A 23,403-nucleotide genomic window follows, 5' to 3' on the forward strand; every position below is an offset into this window, starting at 1 on the left:
GAATTTAGGTTTGGTTTTTCCAGTACATATATTTAGTCTATATCATTGCTAAGTTCTTTTATTTTACTTTTTCATGTTAGGTATTAATGTAAAATGTTTGTCTATCTTTTATTGAACATACATTCTTTTCTCACACAATATAATCTGAATATATTTCCCCTCACTCCATTTATTCCAGATTCCTTTCCATCTCCTCTCTCATTCAGATCTACTCTTTATCTGTCTCTCATTAGAACTGAACATGTTTCTGTGATATAACACAAAATAGAATAAAATAAATTATAAAAATATTTTCAAACATTTTGAAGCTCTAGAGGAAAACACAGTAGAAAAATAGAAGAGAGCACTCAAGAATCAGAGACTCACTTGCATAAGGGTCCCATAAAGTCCCTAAAATGAATGCTCCACTATATATGCAGAGGACCTAGTGCAGACCTGCGTGGTACTGTAATTGCTGTTGCAGTATCTACGTGTTCATGTAAGCATTGCATATTTGTTGTAGAACGGGTAGTTCTTCTGGTGTCCTCTGTCTCATCTGACTCCCATGCACTTTTGCTACAACTTCTATGGAGTGTTCTGATCTTTGAGAGGAAGGAATAGAAGGAGAGACACCTCACCTGGAGCTGTCAGCTGTCGATTGTTCTCTCTCTCTCTCTCTCTCTCTCTCTCTCTCTCTCTCTCTCTCTCTCTCTCTCTCTCTCTCTCTCTCACTCACTCTGTGTGTGTGTGTGTGTGTGTGTGTGTGTGTGTGTGTGTGTCTTATCTGGATTGTGTTTCTGTATTTACTACTTTCTGTTGTAAGAATAAAAAATGAAGCATCTCTGGTGATGGCTGAGGATTGCATTGATCTATGAACAAGGAAGTCACAATTTGATAAGAGTATTTTTGGTTTTACCTGAGGTCTTTGATTTATCTAATCGCTGGTTCCTGGTTTGCTCAAATAGTGTCAGGAATGGATTCAATCCCATGGAGTCAAATCAGAGATTGTTTGATTTCTCCCTCAAGGTTTATACTACCAACATGCTAGCATAGTTTTTGGGCAGGATAAACATGGATGAGTTATTTTGTGCCAGAGCATACTTTCAGCCAACCATTGAACTGAGCAGTGGATTTCCAATGGAGGAGTTAGTGAAAAAAAAATTGAGGGAGCTGAAGCTGTTTGCAACCCCATAGGAATAACAACATTATCAACCAAACAAACCACCCCAGAGCTCCCAGGGACTAAACCACCAACCAAGGAGTTCACATGGAGTGACCCAAGGCTCCAGTCACATATGTAGCAAAGAATGATCTTCTCCAGCATCAAAGGGAAGAGAGGCCATTGGTCCTGTGAAGGTTCTATGCCCCAGTGTAGAGGAATACAAAAGCAGGTAATCCAGATTAGATGGGTGGTTGGAGGAGCAAGGTTATAGAAGCAGGATTACGTGGTAAGTGATATGGAGTTTCTGGATGGGAAAGAAGGAAATGGGATAATATTTGAAATGTAAATAAAGAAAATGTACAATAAAAGAAACAAAAAAAATTGTGGTTTAAAAAGTGAGCATTGGATAAACTAAGGCCCCCAGTACATATGTAGCCAAAGTGCAACTTGGTCTTCATGTGGGTCTTCCACAATCTGCAGCAGGGGTTGTCCTACCGCTCAATGTTTGATGAGTTGTGCTGTTATCTTGAGCAGTGGGAATTTGCTGTCAGTTTTTGCAGAGTAACCTATTATCTTATCAACAGACTTGATTTGGTTTTTTGGGGGGTGGGGTTCAGATTTCAATTGATCTTTTAAGCCAACAACTCATATTCATGAAACACAGTAACAGTACACATAGCTTCATTTGTTAACCAGAGATGGCCAATAACTTTCTGTTTCCCTCATTATATGGAGTCATCATTAGCATCACCTTTATATATTATAGGATGTTTCTGTTGCATCAGGTTTCCATATTGTCCCTTCAGTGCCCTTCATTTCCAGCTATCCTTCTCATTAACTCCCTCAATTCCATCTCACCTCCCACCTCCTACATACTCATCCTTTTTTCATCCCCCTTGACTCAGTCCATCAAAAAACTTCTTTCCTCCTATGGAGATCTATAGGATTGTCTGGTCCATTTCCTCTATTCCTAATCAATATAACATTTATTTTTATTACAATGTTTTAACAGCTAATATAAACCCATAAACAAATACATACAATAGTTATCATTCTAAAATTTGTGTACCTTACTCAGCACTATGTTTTCTACCTCCATATACTTGTTTGAATATTTCATGATATCATTTTTAACATCTGAGTATTAATACTCCATTATGTAAATGTATCATATTGCATTATTCATTCTTCTGTTGGGGTATATCTAGGTTATTTCCAGTGTCTTGTTTTTGTAAGTAGAACAGCAAAGCACATGATTAAACAAATGTCCTGGTACGAGGAGGATGCATACTTATGGTATATTCCCAAGAGCAGTTACACTGAATCTTGAGGTAGACTGGTTTCCATCTTTCTGCAGAAATGTTATACTGATTTCCATAGTGACAGTAGAAGTTTGCTCTTCCACCAACACTGGAAGAGTGCTCTCATGACTCAAGATCCTTGTCAGAATGAGCTACCAATTGTGATGTTGTTCCTACACATTCTGACAGATGTAAGATGAAATGTCAATGTAATTTTGATTCATAGAATATACTCTTGTGTGTTTTCATTCCTAAATTCCTTTCAGTTCCTCCTTATTTTCCCAAACACAAATCCACACTGTTTCTTTCTATCTATCATTAGAATACTTAAAGGTCCCTAATTTATAATGATAATAAATGCAATGAAAAATCAACAAACCAGAATAAAATGAAAAAATATAAAGAGAGAAGGAAAGAAAGAAATACCCAAAGTAAAATTGCAAGAGTCACATTCAGATATATATGAACACACACACACACACACACACACACACACACACACACACACACTTTCTCAATTAGACATCCAAAATAAAAATCAGAAACCATAACATGTACTCAAAGACCTGTAAGGTTAAAAAAATGCCAAGACAAAGCATTGTGAGACAATAATACCTTCTAATATACCAGAGAATTAATTTTGTATTGACCATCAGCCACTGGGGATGACTCTTAAGTTTTATGTTATCACACTGTTGAAATCTATTGAAAAATAAAATTCTCTTGGCCAGCAGTTATTATATAAAATAGCTTTTGTGGTAGTGATGGGCTTGTGTAAAGTTGCCAGTACTGCACAAAGCCCTTGTCTGGCTTACACATATACCACACATTTACTTGTTGCCAGTCTCTCTTTGATGTCATACCTTATAAATACTGGTATGTAGAGAAGGCTTTCTTTCATCAGTGTCCTCCCTCATCACTCTTTCTTACAATCTTCTTGAATGCTTTCTTGCTGTTTTCCCTAAGCCCTGCAGTCAGCAATCTTTATAGAGATCCCAATTTTGGAGCTGAATGTTTCAGTCTGTCATTCTCTGATCGTTGTTCAACTGTGTGCCTCCATTATTTCTGTCTAGAATAGGAGGACACTTTTATAATGAAAGCTGTGAAAACACTGATCTATGTGTATAGAGGAATTTCATTACAAATAGATTACAGTGCTGTATTTCTTTTGTTGAAGAGTAGTATTTAGTTTTTTCCTACGTCTATTACCTATCTAATCTCAGGTGCTTGGCTAACAAGGTATTGTTAGGCACAGGTTCCATATAATGAAGTGGGCCTCTATTTGAATCAGATAATGGGTTGTTATTTCCAGAAATTTTGCCCTACTGCTCTACCAGTAGATTTGGCAGGCAGCTCACCATCATAGACTGAAGTGTTCAAATTTGTGTGGTGTTTTCGTTTTTCCTCTAGTAGTATGCTGAGTTTCTCTGAGTACTCTGAAAACTAGACAATGGTGGTAAAGGTTCTAGATTTACTTCTCTATACTCAGTACTTTATGGGTTGTTACCTTCACCTATTGTGTAGAGCAACCAATAGCCTTGACAAGAACCAGGGTTGTTTGGGTTCTGATGGGGTCCCTTTGGCCAAAAATAATATGGAATTCATTTGACAACACAGCTCTCATTTACTGGATAGAGATATCCATTTGGATTTTGGCTTTATCATTGTTTGGTGATTCCAATTAAATTTTATTACATGTATGTTTATATTTTAAGTAATTTCAACTGTACTTGTTTTAAAATACAACACTTCACATGATCCCTAGATTTAGGTGTTCATTTCCATAGTCCCTTCTGTATTCACCTCTTCTCTCCACTCCTCATTTAATCTTCCTATTACTGTCTTGAATCACATCTATCCATAACTATACATTTTATTTATGCTCCCAGTTGGGTCTCTTCTGAAATTTCAATTAGGGATGTCACCCATACAGATGAATATTTTTAAACCATAAAGAATGTGATAATTATCATTAACTCATCAATGCCAATGTGTCTAAGACATATAAGCAGTATTAACAAAATATTTAACACTTATTACATAGAATAATATAGTGACAACTAGGAAAATGAAATAATGTCATGTAACTGCATTATTGAATGTTAGTTGAATGATAAACCTGGGATATCTACATGTACATGAACTACTTAAACACTTTGAAGTAAAAATATTGTTAGTTCTTGGCCAGGATGTTCACAATAGAAAATTCTTGTATCAAAGTGAATTCAGTGAAAATAATTCTATTTTTCAGGTAGTGAGGGGGAGACTGTTTATTTGGCTGCATTTCTTCTTCCTTTCATTTAAGTTTTATTGCATTTTGATGAGAAAAGATATATAATTTCAATTTATCTGAAATTGTTAACATTTCAAAACATATTTTAAATATGTTGAAATACATCACATTCTTCTTTCCCTTTTGTACCCCAACTCCTCCTGGAGAACCCATCCTTCAAATCATGCAATTCCTTTCATTTTTTATCATATTCGTTAAAAGTTATAAAATATTGTAACAACAAAAATGAGTATTATAAAAGTTGTTTGATATAAAACAACAATCAATTGAACCGTCTTATATAGATGTTTGTCTATAGCAATACTGAAAAACATACCTTTTTATAAATATAGATTACAAATAACTCCAAATATATTAACTGTATGATATTTCAAAATAATATATTACTATTGGTTTTTAATGAACATAAATAAAATCTTTTTTGTTTGTTTGTTTGTTTTTAGTAGAGCATAAATCTTGGCTCTTACTGTGGTACAAACACAAAATAAGAACAATATTTGGACATTGGAGTTATTGTAATAAGGCTGTATTTGAATGTCCCTCACATCACCAAAAATTTTACCTCCATAGAAGTTAAGCTAAGAGTTGACAGTTCTGCTGCACCAAATATTGAATTGTAAGCATGATTTTTGGATACAGATTTCCTACTATAATCAAAGCTATTTGGCTGGAGTGATTGTCATCATTTTCAGCATGCAGGGAACAGGTTAAATTCGTTTAAGAAATACTGTGTGTATTAAGATGGTCTATCCATGAAGTAATTCATCAACTGTTTCAGTGATCAATGTTTCTTCTTGGAGGGTGGCACAGATGTTAAGTGAGGGTAAGATTTTTGTACATTGGCTATGATGATATTGAAAAGCATTCATCTCAGAATACTTTGTAAGAGTTACTTATAAAGTCCTCTTCTGCAAAAATGATACAATAATTATAAATATCAAACAAAGCCTTCAGTCTCACCCTTTCCTGTTCCCTTAAAAGTCACCTCCCAAATTAATTGTCTATATTTCTTTTGGTTGTATAAATAATTTTGAAATATATAAGCTGTTCTGAAAACCATAATATAGTTTAGAGATATCAAATAAATCCTACTAATAAAGAGGCTGACATAGGAGAATCATGATTTCAAGAACATTATGTGGAACACAACAAGACCCTGTCATGTACAAACAAGCAGAAAGTGTATATGGAATTTACAGTATTGGACCTAAACTCCTATTACCAAATTAGAGTGACCATTGGGATGATAGACAACAAATTTCTAATTCCTCATATTTTTGAAACTAAATTGATTAGGATATGTTTGTAATATTAATTTTCATATTAACAGATATTAAGGAAAAGTGATTGTTACTTCCTGTTAATTTCTTGTTAGAGGTGGAATTATGTTTGTGTGGGTTTATTGAAAGATGACTTTCTTCCTTCTTCTAAGGTGAAGTTTCACTCCTTGTGTTGGTGTTTTCCATCTATTATCCTTTGTAGAACTGGATTTGTGGAAAGATATTTGGTTTTGTCATGTAATATCTTGTTTTCTGTGATTGAGAGTTTTGCTGAGTATAGTAGCCTGGGTTGGCATTCGTGTTCTCTTAGGGTCTGTACGACATCTGTCTAGGATCTTCCAGCTTTCATAGTCTCTGGTGAGAAGTCTAGTGCAATTCTAATAGGTCTGCTTTTGTATGTTACTTGATATTTTTCCCTTAGTGCTTTTAAAATTCTTTCTTTGATTAGTGCATTTGGTGTTTTGATTATTATGTGACAATTTCTTTTCTTTTTATTTCTTTTCTGATTGAGTCTATTTGGAGTTCTATAGGCTTCTTGTACGTTCATGTGCATCTCTTTCTTTCGGTTAGGGAAGTTTTCTTCTATAATTTTGTTGAAGATATTTACTATCCCTTTAAGTTGGAAATCTTCACTCTCTTCTATACCTATTATCCTTAGGTTTAGTCTTCTCATTGTGTCCTGGATTTATCTGGATGTTTTGGGTTAGGAGTCTTTTGCTTTTTGCATTTTCTTTCACTGTTGTCTCAACATTTTCTTTGGAATCTTCTGCACCTGAGATTCTCTCTTCTATCTCTTGTATTCTGCTGGTTATGCTTGCATCTATGACTTCTGACCTCTTTCCTAGGTTTTCTAATCCAGGGTTGTCTCCATTTGTGATTTCTTTATTGTTTCTGGTTCTATATTTAGATACTGGGTGGTTTTGTACATTTCCTTCAAATGTTTGGTTGTGTTTTCCTGTAACTCTTTAAGGGATTTTGAGTTTTCTCTTTAAGGGCTTCTAGCTCTTTACCTGTGTTCTCCTGTAATTTTTTTATAGGAAGTTATGTCCTTCTTAATGTCCTCTGTGATCATCATGCGAAGTGATTTTCAATCTGAGTTTTGCTTTTCCAGTGTGTTGGTGTATTCAGAACTTGCAATGATGGGAGAATTGGGTTCTGATAATGCTAAGCAATCTTGGTTCTGTTGCTTTTGATCCAATGTTTGCATTCTGCCATCAGGTTATATCTAGTGGTATCTGCCCTGGCTATGTCTGACTGTTCATCCTGTGATCCTGGCTGTGTTAGAACTCCTCCGAATCAAGCCCTTTCTGTGATCCTGTAATTCTGTGATCCTGTGATCCTGAAATCCTGGGTGTGTCCAAGCTCCTGGGAGTCAAGCTGCCTTTGGGACCTTGAAATCCTGGTTTGACCAATATCCTGGGATCCTGCCCAAGGTATGGTTAGGGCACCTGCCCAGACAGAGTGAAAGAAACCTGTTCCACTGGTCTGGCAGAGTTCCTGAGAGCCTGCGTCCCACTGATTCCAGTTACTCCCAGTGTTGGGGATAGAGGTTGTATCCTCCTCACCACTGATCCTCTAATCCTGGGTGTGTTGGAGCACCTTGGAGTGGAACTGCCTTTTGTTATTGTGAGCTTGGCTGAAGACTTTGTGCACAAGGAATGATCAATGGACCAGTCCTGAAAATATTTCTTGTATTGAGCAATTGAATCCAGGGAGCTAGATGATGAGAATTAAGTTAGGTTACAGAATAGGAACAGAAAAATGTAAATCAACCATATAAAACATCTAAATCATTAATCAGATTGTATATTTAGACATAGGAAATTTTTATGTAAAACTATTTCTTTGAAAAGATTTTATTTCACATTTTCTCCCCATAATTTATTATTTTACTTGAGATCCCTCTATTGAGAATTCTCTGATTAGCTCTGTTTCCTGTTTTTTAATTGTCTTATTTCACTTGCTGTATCTAATATCTTGAATTCTCAGTAGATTTCAGATATTAGATCTCTTTTGAATGTACAGTTAGTGAATACATTTTCCAATATTCCTGGCTCCTGTCTTATCCTATTAATTATGTCTTTAGCCTAGCAAAAGATTTTACATTTCGTGAGGTCAATTTTATTAATTGCTGATTTTATTTCCTAGGCTATTGTTCTGTTCAGAAAGTGGTTTCTTGTGCCAATGAGGTCAAGGGAGTTCTCCAATTTATCTTCTATTATACTTAGTGTGACAGATATTATGCAGAGTTATCTGATCCATTTGGACTTGAGTTATGTCCAGGGTAATAAATATGGCTTTATTTTCATTCTTCTACATCCAGACATCCAGTTAGACCAGCACCATTTGTTGAAGATACTTCCTTTTTACCGTTGTATAATTTTGGCTTCTTTGTCAAACATCAAGCGTCCATAGGTGGGAAGGTTTATATTGTAGTGATTGATTCTACACTATTGATCACATGTCTGCTTTTATGCAAACACCATCCAGGTTTTATTACTATTGCTGTGTAGTATATCTTGAAATCAGGGGTGGTGGTAATTCTACAAGTTCTTTTACCATACAGGATTGATTTATATACCTTTGATCTATTTTTTCATATGAAGTTGAGAACTAATCTTTTGATCCATTCCTATCTCCTTGTACTAAGATCAAATCTAAGTGGATTAAGGAACTCCACATAAAACCAGAGACACTGAAACTTATAGAGGAGAAAGTAGGAAAAAAGCCTCTAATATATGGGTACAGGGGAAAAATTCCTGAATAGAAAAGCAATGGCTTGTGCTGTAAGATCAAGAATCGATAAATGGGACCTCATAAAATTGCAAAGCTTCTGCAAGGCAAAAGACACCGTCAATAAGACAAAAAGAACACCAACAGATTGGGAAAGGATCTTTACCTATCCCAAATCGGATAGGGGATTAATATCCAATATATATAAAGAACTCAAGAAGGTGGACTCCATAAAATCAAATAACCCCATTAAAAAATGGGGCTCAGAGCTGAACAAAGAATTCTCACCTGAGGAATACTGAATGGCAGAGAAGCACCTGAAAAAATGTTCAACATCCTTAATCATCAGGGAAATGCAAATCAAAACAACCCTGAGATTCCACCTCACACCAGTCAGAATGGCTAAGATCAAAAATTCAGGTGACAGCACATGCTGGCGAGGATGTGGAGAAAGAGGAACACTCCTCCATTGTTGGTGGGATTGCAAGCTTGTACAACCACTCTGGAAATCAGTCTGGTGGTTCCTCAGAAAATTGGACATAGTACTACCGGAGGATCCCGCAATACCTCTCCTGGACATATATCCAGAAGATGTGCCAACTGGTAAGAAGGACACATGCTCCACTATGTTCATAGCAGCCTTATTTATAATAGCCAGAAGCTAGAAAGAACCCAGATGCCCCTCAACAGAGGAATGGATACAGAAATTGTGGTACATTTACACAATGGAGTACTACTCAGCTATTAAAAAGAATGAATTTATGAAATTCCTAGGCAAATGGATGGACCTGGAGGGCATCATCCTGAGTGAGGTAAACCAACCACAAAGGAACTCGCACAATATGTACTCACTGATAAGTGGATATTAGCCCAGAAAATTAGGATACCCAAGATATAAGATACAATTTGCTATATGCATGAAACTCAAGAAGAATGAAGACCAAAGTGTGGACACTTTGCCCCTTCCTAGAAATGGGAACAAAACACCCATGGAAGGAGTTACAGACACAAAATTAGGAGCTGTGACGAAAAGATGGACCATCTAGTGATTGCCATATCTAGGGATCCATCCCATAATCAGCTTCCAAACGCTGACACCATTGCATACACTAGCAAGATTTTGCTGTAAGGACCCAGATATAGCTGTCTCTTGTGAAACTATGCCGGGGGCCTAGCAAACACAGAAGTGGATGCTCACAGTCAGCTATTAGATGGGTCACACAGCCCCCAATGGAGGAGCTAGAGAAAGTACCCAAAGAGCTAAAGGGAACTGCAACCCTATAGGTGGAACAACAATATGAACTAACCAGTACCCTGGAGCTCTTGTCTCTAGCTGCATATGTATCAAAAGATGGCCTAGTCAGCCATCACTGGAAAGAGAGGCCCTTTGGACTTGCAAACTTTTTATGCGCCATTACAGGGGAATGCCAGGGCCAAAAAGGGGGAGTGGTTGGTTAGGGGATTGGGGGGGTGGGTATGGGGGACTTTTGGGATAGCATTGGAAATGTAAACTAGGAAAATACCTAATTAAAAAAAGAAGAAGAAGAAAAACAAGAAAAAAAGAAAAAAAGAAGAAAATTTCATGGAAATTGCATTAAGTCTACAGATTGCTTTTAGAGAGATGTCTGTGTTTACTGTATTGATCCTCCTGATCTATGAGCAAGGGAAATCTTGCCATTTTCCAAGATCTTCCGTAACATCTTTTTTTAATTGTATATTTTCTTTATTTACATTTCAAATGTTATTCCCTTTCCAGTTTCCCCACCTCCAGGAAACTCGCTACCCCATCGCCCCTCCCCATAATTCTATGAGGGTGTTTCCCTTTCTAGGAAGGACTGAAACACCCACATTTTGATCTTCATAATTTTTAAGCTTCATATGGTTGGTGCATCAGAGGCTTAAATTTCTTTTCAGAGAGGTCTTTCACTTGCATGCATATAGTTACAGCAAGATATTTCATAATACTTTTAGCTACTGTAAAAGGTGTTGTTTCCCTAATATTTTCTTAGCCTAGGTACTGTTTTAGAAAGTGCTACTGAATATTTTGAATTTATTTTGTTTAACCACTTTTGTAAAGGTGATTTTCAGCTGTACAATTTCTCTGCTAGATTTTTGGGGGTCACATATGTTGTTTATCATATCATCTGTGAATAATCATACTTTAACTTCTCTCATTTAAAGTTGTATCCCCTTGATTTCCTTTAGTTTTCTTATGCTCTAGCAAAAACTGCAATAGATAGGGAGACTGAATTCAGCTCTGTTTTATATCTGATTTCAGTAGGATTTCATGATGTTTCTCTCCATTAACCTCCTCTTAGCTACTGGCTTGCTCTATACTCTGTTTATTATGTTTAGAAACCCACCTTGTATCCTGGATTTCTTCAAGACTTGTAATATGAAGGAACATTGGATTTTGTCAAAGATATTTTCAGCATCAAGTGAGATGATCATGTGATGTTATTTTTTCTTTCAGTTTGTTTATATGATAGAATATCTTGAAAGAATCTTATATAATGAGCCTTCCCTGCATCCCTGTAGAAAAACCTACTTGATAGTGATGAATGCTGTTTTTAATGCCATTTTGTATTCAGTTTGTGAATATTTTAATGAGTATTTTGGCATCGATGTATTGGAGAAATTAGTCTTAAGTACCCCCCTTTTTTGAGCCTTTGTGTGATTTAGGTATTGGGGTGACTGTGACCTCATAGAATGAGTGTGGCAATGTTACTTCTGTTTCTATTTAATGGAATTGTTTGAGGAGTATTGGTATTAGCTCTTCTTTGAAAGTTTGGTAGAATTCTGTGCTAAAACCATCTGGACCTAGGTTTTTGTGGTTGGTATATTTAAAAATGGTTCCTACTTTCTTAAAGGTTATGAGATTGTCTGCAAGATTTACCTGACCTTGATTGGACTTTGGTGTGAGTGGTATCTATCTAGAAAACTATCTATTTGGTGTAGATTTTCAAATTTTGTGGAGTGACAGCTTTTGGAGTAGAACTTAATGATTCTTGGAATTTCTTCAGAGTCTGACATAGGCCAGCCTTGGCTTAGAGAGGGATTCCTGACAGAAAGGGATGTCTGAGAGCAGCAAAACATGACTTAAAATCAAATAGTGGGTTCCAAGCTGATAGCAGGATATCTTATGCTTGAGATGCCTCTCTAGACAGCCGTCTGTAGATAAATCTTTGGTTTGTATTTTGCACATGACAGCTCTCTCTCTGTCATTGTCATTGTCATTGTCTCTGTCTCTGTCTCTCTCTGTCTCTGTCTATCTCTCTTTCTCCATCTCTCTCCTTCTCCTTCTCTCCCTCTACCTTTCTGTTCAAGACAGCTCTCTCTTGCTATAAAAAAATTGTGAATTCCCTCGATAGCTTATGGACTTTCTGACCAAAGTCAAATATAAAAATTTCACGGATTTTCTAACCAAGTTAGAAATACTGTTAGAAAATTTCTAAGAGCAATTCTTTGGTTTTCTGATTTTAATCAGAAAACATTCTAAAGGATCCATGTTCTCTCTTCAGACAACATTTTCTGTATAATAGCTAGAAAACATTATGTTATCTCTTTAAGTAATTCTTGGGATTTCCAATCACGGTTAGAAATCTTGTAAGAAAAAAATTCTAAAAGAGCTAAATTCTAAGAGCCGGACAGTGGTGGTGCACACCTTTAATACCAGAACCTGGATGGCACAGGCATCGAGTTGGAGTCCAGCCTCATCTCCAGAGTGATTTCCAGGACACCCAGTGCTACAAAAAGAATCCTTGTCTCAAAAACAAAAACAAAAACAAAAACAAAAACAAAAATCAAAACCAAAAAACAAACAAACAAACAAAGGCTATGAAAATTTTTTAAAAATCTGTGTTCATTCTCTCTAATTTGTTTTGTTTTTTGCTTGTTTTGTTTTTGGGTTTTTTTTTCTGTTTTGGGTTTTTTTCCAATTTTTTATTAGGTATTTAGCTCATTTACATTTCCAATGCTATACCAAAAGTCCCCCATACCCACCCCCCACTCCCCTACACACCCATTCCCCCTTTTTGGCCCTGGCATTTCCCTGTACTGGGGCATATGAAGTTTGCAAGTCCTATGGGCCTCTCCTTCCAGTGATGGCTGACTAGGCCATCTTTTGATACATATGCAGCTAGAAACAAGAGCTCTAGGGTACTGGTTAGTTCATATTGTTGTTCCACCTATAGGGTTGCAGTTCCCTTTAGTTCCTTGGGTGCTTTCTCTAGCTCCTCCATTGGGGGCCCTGTGATCAATTCAATAGCTGACTGTGAGCATACACTTCTGTGTTTGCTAGGCCCTGGCATAGTCTCACAAGAGACAGCTATATCTGGGTCCTTTAAGCAAAATCTTGCTAGTGTATGCAAGGGTATCAGCGTTTGGAAGCTGATCATGGGATGGATCTCTGGATATGGCAATCACTAGATGGTCCGTCCTTTCGTCACACTTCCAAATTTTGTCTCTGTAACTCCTTCCATGGGTGTTTTGTTCCCTATACTAAAAAGGGGCAAAGTGTCCACACTTTGGTCTCCGTTCTCTTGAGTTTAATGCATTTAGCAAATTGTATCTTATATCTTGGGTATCCTAAGTTTCTGGGCTAATATCCAATTATCATTTAGTACATATTGTGAGAGTTCCTTTGTGATTGGGTTACCTCACACAGGATGATGCCCTTCAGGTCCATCCATTTGCCTAGGAATTTCATAAATTCATTCTTTTTAACATCTGAGTAGTATTCCATTGTGTAAATGTACCACAATTTCTGTATCCATTCCTCTGTTGAGGGGCATCTGTGTTCTTTCCAACTTCTGGTTATTATAAATAAGGCTGCTATGAACATAGTGGAGCATGTGTCCTTCTTACCGGTTGGAACAGCTTCTGGATATATGCCCAGAAGAGGTATTGCTGGATCCTCCGGTAGTACTATGTCCAATTTTCTGAGGAACTGCCAGACTGATTTCCAGAGTGGTTGTACAAGCTTGCAATCCCACGAACAATGGAGGAGCGTTCCTCTATCTCCACATCCTCACCAGCATCCGCTGTCACCTGAATTTTTGATCTTAGCCATTCTGACTGGTGTGAGGTGGAATATCAGGGTTGTTTTGATTTGCATTTCCCTGATGGTTACGGATGATTAACATTTTTTCAGGTGCTTCTCTGCCATTTCGTATTCCTCGGGTGAGAATACTTTGTTCAGTTCTGAGCCCCATTTTTAATGGGGTTATTTGATTTTATGGAGTCCACCTTCTTGAGTTCTTTATATATATTGGATATTAATCCCCTACCCGATTTGGGATAGGTAAAGATCCTTTCCCAATCTGTTGGTGTTCTTTTTGTCTTATTGACGGTGTCTTTTACCTTGCAGAAGCTTTGCAATTTTATGAGGTCCCATTTATCGATTCTCAATCTTACAGCACAAGCCATTGCTGTTCTATTCAGGAATTTTTCCCCTGTACCCATATCTTCGAGGCTTTTCCCTACTTTCTCCTCTATAAGTTTCATTGTCTCTGGTTTTATGTGGAGTTCCTTAATCCACTTAGATGTGACCTTAGTACAAGGAGATAGTAATGGATCAATTCGCAGTCTTCTACATGATAACCACCAGTTGTGCCAGCACCATTTGTTGAAAATGCTGTCTTTTTCCACTGGATGGTTTTAGCTCCCTTGTCAAAGATCAAGTGACCATAGGTGTGTGGGTTCATCTCAGGGTCTTCAATTCTATTCCATTGGTCTACTTGTCTGTCACTATACCAGTACCATGCAGTTTTATCACAATTGCTCTGTAATACAGCTTTAGGTCGGGCATGGTGATTCCACCAGAGATTCCTTTATCCTTGAGAAGAATTTTTCTATCCTAGATTTTTTGTTATTCCAGATGAATCTGCCGATTGCCCTTTCTAATTCGTTGAAGAATTGAGTTGGAATTTTGATGGGGATTGCATTGAATCTGTAGATTGCGTTTGGCAAGATAGCCATTTTTACTATATTGATCATGCCAATCTATGAGCATGGAAGATCTTTCCATCTTCTGAGATCTTCTTTAATTTCTTTCTTCAGAGACATGAAGTTCTTGTCATACAGATCTTCCACTTCCTTAGTTAGAGTCACGCCTAGGTATTTTATATTATTTGTGGCTATTGAGAAGGGTGTTGTTTCCCTAATTTCTTTCTCAACCTGTTTGTCCTTTGTGTAGAGAAAGGCCATTGACTTGTTTGAGTTAATTTTATATCCAGCTACTTCACTGAAGCTGTTTATCAGGCTTAGGATTTCTCTGGTGGAATTTTTAGGGTCACATATATATACTATCATATCATCTGCAAAAAGTGATATTTTGACTTCTTCCTTTCCAATTCGTATCCTTTTGACCTCCTTTTGTTGTCTAATTTCTCTGGCTAGGACTTCAAGTACAATGTTGAATAGGTAGGGAGAGAGTGGACAGCTTTGTCTAGTCCCTGATTTTAGTGGGATTGCTTCAAACTTCTCACCATTTACTTTGATGTGAGGTGCAATGTGTGCTTTGAGCTTTACTAACGTGTCTTTAATGAATGTGGCTGCCCTTGTACTTGAAGCATAGATATCAGAATTCATAGTTCCTCTTGAAGGATTTTACCTTAGATGAGAATGAAGTGCCCCTCCTTGTCTTTTTTGATGACTTTGGGTTGGAAGTCAATCTTATCAGATATTAGAATGGCCACTCGGGCTTATTTCTTCATACCATTTTCTTGGAAAATTGTTTTCCAGTCTTTCACTCTGAGGTAGTGTCTATCTTTTTCTCTGAGATGAGTTTCCTGTAAGCAGCAAATGTTGGGTCTTTTTTGTGTAGTCAGTTTGTTAGTCTATGTCTTTTTATTGGGGAGTTGAGACCGTTGATATTAAGAGATATTAAGGAAAAGTAATTTTTGGTTCCTGTTATTTTTGTTGTTAAAGTTGGCATTCTGTTCTTGTGGCTGTCTTCTTTTAGGTTTATTGAGGGATTACCTTCTTGTTTTTTCTAGGGCGTGGTTCCCGTCCTTGTATTGTTTTTTTTCTGTTATTATCTTTTGAAGGGCTGGATTCGTCGAAAGGTAATGTGTGAATTTGGTTTTGTCGTGGAATACTTTGGTTTCTCCATCTATGGTAATTGAGAGTTTGTCTGGGTATAGTAGCCTTGGCTGGAATTTGTGTTCTCTTAGTGTCTGTATAGCATCTGTTCAGGATCTTCTGGCTTTCATAGTCTCTGGTGAAAAATCTGGTGTAATTCTGATAGGCTTGCCTTTACATGTTACTTGACCTTTTTCCCTTACTGCTTTTAATATTCTATCTTTATTTAGTGCATTTGTTGTCCTGATTATTATGTGTCGGGAGGAATTTCTTTTCTGGTCTAGTCTATTTGGAGTTCTGTAAGCTTCTTTTATGTTCATGGGCATCTCTTTCTTTAGATTTGGGAAGTTTTCTTCTATAATTTTGTTGAAGATATTTGCTGGACCTTTGAGTTGAAAATCTTCATTCTCATCCACTCCTATTATCCGTAGGTTTGTTCTTCTCATTGTGTCTTGGATTTCCTGGATGTTTTGTGGTTTGATCTTACCCATTCTGACTGGTGTGAGGTGAAATCTCAGGGTTGTTTTGATTTGCATTTCTCTGATGATTAAGGATCCTGAACATTTTTTCAGGTGTTTCTCAGCCATTCAGTATTCCTCAGGTGAGAATTCTTTGTTTAGCTCTGAGCCCCATTTTTAATGGGGTTATTTGATTTTCTGGAGTCCACCTTTTTGAGTTCTTTATATATATTTCATATTAGTCCTCTATATAATTTAGGATAGGTAAAGATACTTTCCCTATCTGTTGGTGGTCTTTTTGTCTTATTGACAGTGTCTTTTGCCTTACAGAAGCTTTGCAGTTTCTTGAGGTCCCATTTGTTAATTCTCTATCTTACAGCACAAGCCATTGCTGTTCTATTCAGGAATTTTTGAAAGTCTGCATTAAACCTTCTGGTCCTGAGCTTTTTGGATTTTGAGACTATTAATGACTGTTTCTATTTCTTTAGTGTATATAGGACTGTTTAGATCATTAATCTGATCCTGATTTAACTTTGATCCCTAGTTATCTATCTAGAAAATTGTCTATTTCATTCAGTTATTCCAGTTTTGTTGAGTGTAGGCTTTTGTAGTAGGATTTGATGATTTTTTGGATTTCCTCAGGTTCTGTTGTTATGACTCCCTTCTCATTTCATATTTTGTTAATTAGGATACTGTCGCTGTGTCCTCTAATTAGTCTAACTAAAGGTTTATCTATTTTGTTTATTTTCTCAGAGGGTTGGGTTGATTGTTTGTATAGTTCTTTTTCTTTCCACTAGGTTGATTTCAACCCTGAGTTTGATTATTTTCTGCAGTCTACTCTTCTTGGGTGAATTTGCTTCCTTTTGTTCTAGGGCTTTTAGGTATGCTGCCAAGCTGCTAGTGTATGCATTCACCAGTTTTCTTTGTTTGTTTTGTTTTGTTTTGTTTTGTTTTGTTTTGTTTTGTTTTGTTTTGTTTTGTTTTTGAGGCACTCAGAACTATGAGTTCTTCTGGATTTCATATTCTCTGGTGAGAAGTCTGGAGTGGTCCTCTTTCTCTACTGCCTTGCCAGTGTCTGCCATCACATGAGTTTGTTTTTGTTTTTGTTTTTTTTTTTTGTTTGTTTGTTTTGTTTTTGTTTTTCGAGACAGGGTTTCTCTGTGTAGCCCCGGCTGTCCTGGAACTCACTTTGTAGACCAGGCTGGCCTCGAACTCAGAAATTCACCTGCCTCTGCCTCCCGAGTGCTGGGCTCAAAGGCGTGCGCCACCATGCCCGGCTTGTCACATGAGTTTTTGATCTTCCCCTTTCTGACTGGTATGAGATAGATTATCAGGGTTGCTTTGATTTTCATTTCCCTGATCAAGAAGGATGTTGAACACTTTTTAGGTTCTTCTTTGCCCTATTTTATACCTCAGTTGAGAAATATTTGTTTAGCTCTGTACCCAATTTTTTTAAATAAGTTTATTTGGTTCTCTCTAACGGGATTTCTGACTTGTTTAGAAAATCCATGAATTTTTTATAGAAGCTTTCATCACTTTGCTTAGAAAATCTATGAGCTATTTAGAGAGTATTTACAAATATTTTATAGCAAGAGAGAGCTGACTCAAACAGACAGATGTCTTGGAGAAACCTGTCATGAGCAAACTATAGACTGAAGAGCAATATATAGAAGCCTGCCCAGTGAGCCATCTCAAGCTAAAGATAATCTATCAGCTTGGAACTTGTGATTTGACTTCCTGTCATCCTTTTTGGCACTCTCAGGCACCACTTTTCTCAGAAACCCATCTTCAAGCCAAGACTGGCTTTTGTCAGACACTGATGCAATTCAAAGAATAATTAAGTCCTACTCCCAAAGAATTCATACAATAAAATATGAAAATCTACACCATATGGATAATTTTCTAGATAGATACCACTCGCCAAAATAAAATCAATATCAGAGAAATTATTTAGTCATCCCTATAACCTCTAAGAAAATAGGAGCAGTCATTAAAAGTATTCCAACCAAAAAGGCCCAGGACCAAATGGTTTTAGCACAGCATTCTAACAAACTTTCAAAGAAGAGTTAATACCAATAATCCTCAAACTATTCCATTAATTAGAAACAAAAGGAATATTTCCACACACATTCTATTCTATGAGGCCACAGTCACCTCAATACTTAATCACACAAATACTCAACAAGGAAAGGGAACTATCAAATAATTTCTCTAATGCACATTGATACTAAAATAATCATTAAAATTTTCACAAATTCAGTACAAGATGGCAACAAAAACATCATCCATCATCATCATATAGGATTCATCTCAGGGATGCAGGGAAGGTTCAATATATAAAAAATTGTAAAGGTATTCTACCATATACATAAACTGAAAGAAAAAAAATCACTTGTTATATCACTAGATGCTGAAAAATTCTTTATAAATATCCAACACCACTTCATGTTACAAGTCTTAGACAAATCCAGGATACAAGTTGAGTCCCTATCCATAGTAAACACAATATACAGCAAGCCTCCAGCCACGATTAAATTAGTGGATAGAAACTATTAAGTTTTTCTAATTTATTAAAATTCAATTGAAATCAGATATAAGACAGAGTTTCGCACTGTCTACATAGCTATTCAATATAATAGTGCAGTTTTAGCTAGGTCAATAATTCAACTAGAGGAAATCAGGGTACACAAATTGGAATGGAAGAAATACTATTCACAGATGATAAAATAAAATAATATGTTACCCAGAAATTCTACCAAAGAAATTCTAAAGCTGAAAAACACCTTTACAAAACTGCTTCAAAAAATAAAGTCCAAAAATTAAGTACCCCTCTTTTCAACAAACAGTACCTAAGCTAAGAAAATATTTGAGAAACAACACCCTTTTCAGTAGCCACAAGTAATATAAAATATCTTTTTGTAGCAATAGGCCAGCAAGTGAAAGACCAGTATGACAAGAACTTTAGGACTTTGATGAAGAAAGGAATTGATGAAGATGACAGAAATTGAAATGATCTTTCCTGCTCATGGATAAGGAGGATTAACATAGTCAATACAGACATCTTGCTAAAAGAAATCTCTAGATTCAATAGAATTCCCACCCAAATTCTACAACAATTTTACAGACCTTGAGAGACCAGTTCTCGAGGGCCACAGGCCTCACCCGGCCGGATCAGCGCCAGGGTAGCGGGAGCGCAGGGTTGCCTGACACCCGCCAGCTACCCACGACCCCCGCCGCAGGATTTTGGGACTGCTGGTGAGTGGAACACAGCTTCTGCTCCAGTCCAACCACGCGGGACCTGAGACTGCTCTGGTTGGGGAGAGAGAAATCCGGCCCACACAGGGCCACAAGCCTCTTCCGGTCAGAAAAGCACCTGAGCAGCTGGGGCGCAGGGTCTGCTGACACTCGCCAACTGCCCACAACACCCGCCACAGGATCTTAAGACTTCTGGTGAGGGGAGCACAGCTTCTGCTCCAATCCAATTGCGTGGGACCTGAGACTGCATTAGTTAGGGAAGCAGAAACCAGCCTGAGTAGGGCCACAGGCCTCACCCGGCCGGATCAGCGCCAGGGTAGCGGGAGCGCAGGGTTGCCTGACACCCGCCAGCTACCCACGACCCCCGCCGCAGGATTTTGGGACTGCTGGTGAGTGGAACACAGCTTCTGCTCCAGTCCAACCACGCGGGACCTGAGACTGCTCTGGTTGGGGAGAGAGAAATCCGGCCCACACAGGGCCACAAGCCTCTTCCGGTCAGAAAAGCACCTGAGCAGCTGGGGCGCAGGGTCTGCTGACACTCGCCAACTGCCCACAACACCCGCCACAGGATCTTAAGACTTCTGGTGAGGGGAGCACAGCTTCTGCTCCAATCCAATTGCGCGGGACCTGAGACTGCATTAGTTAGGGAAGCAGAAACCGGCCTGAGTAGGACCACAGGCCTCATCCGGCTGGATCAGCGCCGGGGTAGCGGGGGCGCAGGGTTGCCTGACACCCGCCAGCTACCCACGACCCCCGCCGCAGGATTTTGGGACTGCTGGTGAGTGGAACACAGCTTCTGCTCCAATCCAATTGCGCGGGACCTGAGACTGCATTAGTTAGGGAAGCAGAAACCGGCCTGAGTAGGGCCACAGGCCTCACCCGGCCGGATCAGCGCCAGGGTAGCGGGAGCGCAGGGTTGCCTGACACCCGCCAGCTACCCACGACCCCCGCCGCAGGATTTTGGGACTGCTGGTGAGTGGAACACAGCTTCTGCTCCAGTCCAATCACGCGGGACCTGAGACTGCTCTGGTTGGGGAGAGAGAAATCCGGCCCACACAGGGCCACAAGCCTCTTCCGGTCAGAAAAGCACCTGAGCAGCTGGGGCGCAGGGTCTGCTGACACTCGCCAACTGCCCACAACACCCGCCACAGGATCTTAAGACTTCTGGTGAGGGGAGCACAGCTTCTGCTCCAATCCAATTGCGCGGGACCTGAGACTGCATTAGTTAGGGAAGCAGAAACCAGCCTGAGTAGGGCCACAGGCCTCACCCGGCAGGGTCAGCGCCAGGGTAGCGGGAGCGCAGGGTTGCCTGACACCCGCCAGCTACCCACGACCCCCGCCGCAGGATTTTGGGACTGCTGGTGAGTGGAACACAGCTTCTGCTCCAATCTTTAAATAGTGACAACGATAACAACTAACCCCAGAGATTACCAGATGGCGAAAGGTAAACGTAATAATCTTACTAACAGAAACCAAGACCAGTCACCATCATCAGAACCCAGCACCCCCACTTCACCCAGTCCAGGGCACCCCAACACACCGGAAAAGCTAGACACGGATTTAAAAGCATATCTCCTGATGATGATAGAGGACTTCAAGAAGGACGTTAATAACACACTTAAAGAAATGCAGGAGAACACTGCTAAAAAGGAAGAAGACAATAAAGAGGAAGCACAAAAATCCCTTAAAGAATTGCAGGAGAACACTGCTAAAGAGTTACAAATCCTTAAAGAAAAACATGATAACATAATCAAACAGGTAGAAGTCCTTACAGAAAAACAGGAAAACACATCCAAACAGATGATGGAAATGAACAAAACCATACTAGACCTAAAAAGGGAAGTAGACACAATAAAGAAAACCCAAAATGAGGCAACACTGGAGATAGAAACCCTAGGAAAGAAATCTGGAACCATAGATGCAAGCATCAGCAACAGAATACAAGAGATGGAAGAGAGAATCTCAGGTGCAGAAGATTCCATAGAGAACATCGGCACAACAATCAAGGAAAATGGAAAATGCAAAAAGATCCTAACTCAAAACATCCAAGAAATACAGGACATAATGAGAAGACCAAACCTACGGATAATAGGAGTGGATGAGAATGAAGATTTTCAACTCAAAGGACCAGCAAACATCTTCAACAAAATTATAGAAGAAAACTTCCCAAATCTAAAGAAAGAGATGCCCATGAACATACAAGAAGCCTACAGAACTCCAAATAGACTGGATCAGAAAAGAAATACCTCCCGACACATAATAATCAGAGCAACAAATGCTCTAAATAAAGATAGAATACTAAAAGCAGTAAGAGAAAAAGGCCAAGTAACATATAAAGGCAAGCCTATCAGAATTACACCAGATTTTTCACCAGAGACTATGAAAGCCAGAAGATCCTGGACAGATGTTATACAGACACTAAAAGAACACAAATTCCAGCCCAGGCTACTATACCCAGCCAAACTCTCAATTAACATAGATGGAGAAACCAAAGTATTCCACGACAAAACCAAATTCACACATTATCTCTCCACGAATCCAGCCCTTCAAAGGATAATAACAGAAAAAAACCAATACAAGGACAGGAACCACGCCCTAGAATCAACAAGAAGGTAATCCCTCAACAAACCTAAAAGAAGACAGCCACAAGAACAAAATGCCAACTTTAACATCAAAAATAACAGGAAACACCAATTTCTTTTCCTTAATATCTCTTAATATCAATGGACTCAACTCCCCGATAAAAAGACATAGACTAACAAACTGGCTACACAAACAAGACCCAACATTTTGCTGCTTACAGGAAACTCATCTCAGAGAAAAGGATAGACACTACCTCAGAATGAAAGGCTGGAAAACAATTCTCCAAGCAAATGGCATGAAGAAACAAGCTGGAGTAGCCATTCTAATATCTGATAAGATTGACTTCCAACCCAAAGTCATTAAAAAAGACAGGGAGGGACACTTCATACTCATCAAAGGTAAAATCCTCCAAGAGGAACTATCAATCCTGAATATCTATGCTCCAAATACAAAGGCAGCCACATTCATTAAAGAAACTTTAGTAAATCTCAAAGCACACATTGCACCTCATACAATAATAGTGGGAGACTTCAACACACCACTTTCACCAATGGACAGATCATGGAAACAGAAACTAAACAGGGACACAGTGAAACTAAGAGAAATTATGAATCAAATGGATCTGGCAGATATCTACAGAACATTCTATCCTAAAACAAAAGGATATACCTTCTTCTCAGCACCTCATGGTACCTTCTCCAAAATTGACCACATAATTGGTCACAAAACAGGCCTCAACAGATATAAAAATATTGAAATTGTCCCATGCATTCTATCAGATCACCATGGACTAAGGCTGATCTTCAATAACAAAATAAATAATAGAAAGCCAACCTTCACGTGGAAACTGAACAACACTCTTCTCAATGATACCTTGGTCAAGGAAGGAATAAAGAAAGAAATTAAGGACTTTTTAGAGTTCAATGAAAATGAAGCCACAACATACCCAAACTTATGGGACGCAATGAAAGCATTTTTAAGAGGAAAACTCATAGCTCTGAGTGCCTCCAAAAGGAAACTAGAGAGAGCACACATTAGCAGCTTGACAACACACCTAAAAGCACTAGAACAAAAGGAAGCAAATTCACCCAAGAGGAGTAGACGGCAGGAAATAATCAAACTCAGGGGTGAAATCAACCAAGTGGAAACAAGAAAAACTATTCAAAGAATCAACCAATCAAGGAGCTGGTTCTTTGAGAAAATCAACAAGATAGATAAACCCTTAGCCAGACTCACTAGAGGGCACAGGGAAAGCATCCTAATTAACAAAATCAGA

The 23,403-nt window shown here is 38.3% G+C and overlaps 1 pseudogene; it reads left to right on the top strand.

Moving 5' to 3' along the window:
- The window catches only part of LOC110289048 (vomeronasal type-2 receptor 116-like), a 48,933-nt pseudogene that overhangs the window by 19,530 nt on the left and 6,000 nt on the right, over window positions 1–23,403 (top strand).

The sequence above is a fragment of the Mus caroli genome, unplaced genomic scaffold (genome assembly GCF_978045245.1).
Source record: "Mus caroli unplaced genomic scaffold, Mus_caroli_1 scaffold_8, whole genome shotgun sequence".
Taxonomy (NCBI): Eukaryota; Metazoa; Chordata; class Mammalia; order Rodentia; family Muridae; genus Mus; species Mus caroli.